General features: G+C 49.2%; 1 pseudogene; it reads left to right on the top strand.

The window, feature by feature from the left end:
- The first annotated feature begins 2,385 nt into the window (after nucleotides 1-2,385).
- Nucleotides 2,386-3,432, top strand: LOC119338948 (annotated as a pseudogene).
- Nucleotides 3,433-3,936: the final 504 nt, after the last annotated feature.

Below are 3,936 nucleotides of genomic sequence, written 5' to 3'. Positions count from 1 at the left end.
TGGCATACTGTATCCCCGATGATCTAGTTGATGATCACTTGGCCATGGGCGAGAGCCAAGCCATCATGTGTGTCAAGCGCTTCGCAGTCAAAATTGTGCAAGTGTTTGGCCCGGAGTACTTGAGAACTCCCGATGATGAAGATGTCGCAAGGCTATTGGAGATGAACAAAGCTTGCGGGTTCCCAGGTATGCTTGTCTCAATAGATTGCATGCATTGGAGTTGGAAGAATTGTCCAAAGGCATGGCATGGCCAATTTCAGGGACAAAAAAAGGGTTCCACTATAATCCTTGAAGCGGTGGCCAATCAAGAGACTTGGATTTGACATGCTTTTTTTGGAATTCCTTGATCTTTGAATGACATCAACGTTGTCAACCGGTCACCACTGATGAGTAAGATTGCAAATGGTAAATTGCCACCGGTGCAGTTTGTAGCTAATGGTCGTACATACAACCATGGCTTCTATCTTGTGGATGGCATCTACCCAAAGTGGCAAACATTTGTGAAGCCATTGAAAAAACCGGAAGGTAAGAAATATCTTGATTTCCACAATGCTCAGGCGGAGCTAGAAAAGATGTGGAGAGAGCTTTTGGTATTTTGCAAGCCCAATTTGCTATTGTGAGAGGACCGGCTAGATTTTGGGATCAGAAGATGCTTTGGTACATAATGCATGCTTGTGTGATCATGCACAACATGATCATCGAGAATGAGCGTGGCCAAGATGTAGACTACTCTCACTATGAACTCTTGGGACATCACGTGCAAGTGCGGCGGAGGGCTGAAAGGGTGGCCCGTTTTCTTGCCTCCTATCATGTCATTCGACGTCCGGCAACGCATTTGAACTCAAGAAGGATCTCATTGAGGAGTGGAGGGCTTGGAATGGCCGCCAAAGAGCATCATGATTTGTGTGTTTGATGTTGTATTGTTGAACTATTTGTTGTATTTCATGAAAGATGCTATTTGTTTGAGTTGTAATAAAATGAACTATTTATTTTAAACTTGGTTGAATGATGTTTGTGATTTAAATTATATGCCATGTCTTTGTTTTGTGGATGTGTTGTGTCCAAAATGCAACAAATGTGATGCGTCAGCTGCTCGTGCGTGCGCTGTATTTTAGCGCACTGCTAGAGCTGCGCGCGCGCGCTGCATTTTAGCGCGGCTGCTGGAGCCAGCGCTGCGCGCCGCGCCAAACCTGGCGATGGGCGCGCCGCAAACCAGATTTTAGCGCGCTGCGCGTTGGGTGGCTGTTGGAGATGCTCTAACGGAATTGTCGCCAGTCAAGAGTAGCGAGAGCTCGGTCAAGCCTCACCCTCGTGTATGTACCTCCAGGTACTTTTTTTTCTCAAATGCCTAGGGCATCCCGCTGAAACCCAAATCTTGTAGGGCGCATGCATCAACTACCTCTGTAAAGCCATTGATTTGTGCTTGACTCCTGTTTCCTATGCCGTCATGCTCAGATAAATTTAGCACTTCATTAAAGTCACCTAGAGTGACCCAAGGATAAGCACAGTGGCCTGCTAAATCTTTCATTGTGTCCCATGTCTAATGGCGATTCACAACCTGGGTAGCTCCATAGACCAGCATAACTCTCCACATTGTCGGGCCTAAACCCTCAACTTTAGCGTCAATGTGATATTGCAAATAACTCAGAATTTCAAGCTTTATTTCCTTATTCCAGTACAAGCCAAGACCACCGCTCCTACCAGAGCTACCAACTGCAAAACTACACTCATAACCTAACATGGGTGCTAGAGCTTCTACTCTATCCTTGCTGACTTGCGTTTCTACTATCCGCAGCATCTCCGGGGCAAATTTCTTTGTGAAGTTATGAAGTTCCCGAACTGTCGCAGGGTTGCCCACCCCACAACAGTTCCAGGCAAGTAGACTCATTGCGCTAGGCAGAGCCCCTCGAGGGAGCCTGCCAAACACGCATTTTTATCTTCTTCTTCTTGTGCTGCACTGCTACCATCAATTGCATGTTCTGCGGAATTCTTTTTTCCTTTGTTTTTTTCCTGGCGAGACATATACCGGTGGTAACGCTGGGACACCCACTGGTTGCTTGCTCGCCAGCACCAAAACTTTTGGATCAGTGACTTGGTCTGAAACATGCAAAGGAGCCAGCTATATAGAAGAGACAACAAGCGAATTCTCAAGAGAGGTACGCTTGTGATAAGCAGATGTGTCTCTTCTGCTGGAGTTGCATCAGCAGTCGCTGTAGCTACATCGTTTTCAGTTTTCTCCTTGTTTGCAACTATTGGCTCAGACCGAAACCCGCCATTGCCCCTTCCACCCCTTGGGACAAAGCCTCTGCCATTAGTGCCACCTCGTCCTCACGATCAGCCACTTGCAAAAGCCCCTCTGCCAACGAAATTGACCCCCCTTTCTCGATGGAGCTCCCACCTCCTCCTCCTCCATCTCCGGCCTCCGGCCATGTTCCGGCCGCCCAAATCAATCCGGCTGCCTCTCCACTTGAACTCACCCTCGCCACCAGTCCTTTGGATGCGCTCCTTCCCTCTGTTGCACCACCACTATCGCCTTTCTTTGACCTTCCCTATGTCAAAGCCAGTCAGGTAGCTCTCCGCTGCTTTCTGGGGTGCGGCAACGCCATGGGACTAGAGTTTGAGGATGACTGCAGCTACTTTCGCCGCCTCGAAATCACCACTCCGGAACTTCACCTTGCAACACCCCTCTACATCGTCTTTGATTTCTCCAACCGCCACCTTGACGCCATAATCGTCGCTGCTCTGCTCCAGGCTGCTCTTGACGGCAGTGAAGTTGATTTCTTCATTGCCATGTGCTCTCCTCCTATCTTCCGCTTCCATGTGGCCTACTCGCGAGTCGCAGAGATCATCCTTGCCCAAACCAGGGCCCGCCACTACAACTTCGCTTTCTCCTTCGCTAGAACCCTACCCCTGCTTCCACCACCTCCACCTACTGCGGCCTTCTGCATGTCGCGCAGCCAACTCCTGCAAATTCCAGAGGACCTGTGTCTTCACTTTGAAGACTTGGTATGGACGCAGCTCCGATCGCCTGTTTCCATCGATCCATGCTCTCAGTCACACGGATGCCGCATGTATGCGTGTGTCATCTAATTCCCATTCACCCTTGGTGCCACCTCAATGGCCCTAATCCTATCCCTCCTCTTTGGTGGCCTCTACCACCACATAAACATCACTGATGATGGTGACTCACGCTTCTTGCTCACCGTCGCCTCTCTAGCAGTTGCCCAGCTCATCGCCTCCACGGGAGACTTTCGCAAACTAGGCATGCTGATCCATTTCCCCTGGCCAGCGCGCATGTGTGGCATCCGATGCTCGCTTTCCAGCAAGGTCATGCCTCCTTCGTACGGTTCCACGTCATCCTCACCGTCGGCGGTCGTCTCTACATCTCTACCATCAGCCTCAACAAGTCTGGATCTGCCTAAGGTGAGATGATCTCGGCCTGGTATTAGCTTTTTTTATCGTATGCTTAATGTTAATCACTTTAGCCAGCTCCCCCCTCACGTGCAATACACTTCCCACTCTCATTTTTTGGGATCACTTTCATGCGAATTAGTGTTAGGCCTAATGAAGTGTTGGTTGAGTCAACCCTAAACCACTATTTTTCTGTCAAACAAGATTTCCTTGCAGTCAAGGTTGATGAGCTCATTTTTAAGTCTGGCATCTTCTCCCGCTCGACCAAAGTTCAAATTCTCAAGCATAGGTCCCTTGAGTTTGAAGGTTTTCGTCTTTTTCTTTTTGACCAGCTACAACTAGTCGTTGCTCACTGCAGTCGTTTCCTCGTGTTATATAAAAAATTTCCTTACTCCCACTGCCACCATGACCTGCATCCATCCTTGGCCCTTTTGATCAACCCCATTTGCCTGTCCGTGCACCGCACGAGCCCCCCTCACGGGCTGGGTTCATGTCCAGTTAGCTCTGCATGAGCCCTTGGCCCAC

The sequence above is a fragment of the Triticum dicoccoides genome, chromosome 7B (assembly GCF_002162155.2).
Source record: "Triticum dicoccoides isolate Atlit2015 ecotype Zavitan chromosome 7B, WEW_v2.0, whole genome shotgun sequence".
NCBI lineage: Eukaryota > Viridiplantae > Streptophyta > Magnoliopsida > Poales > Poaceae > Triticum > Triticum dicoccoides.
The sequence above is the reverse complement of the archived record's forward strand: the minus strand, read 5'-3'. Positions and strand labels throughout refer to the sequence as shown.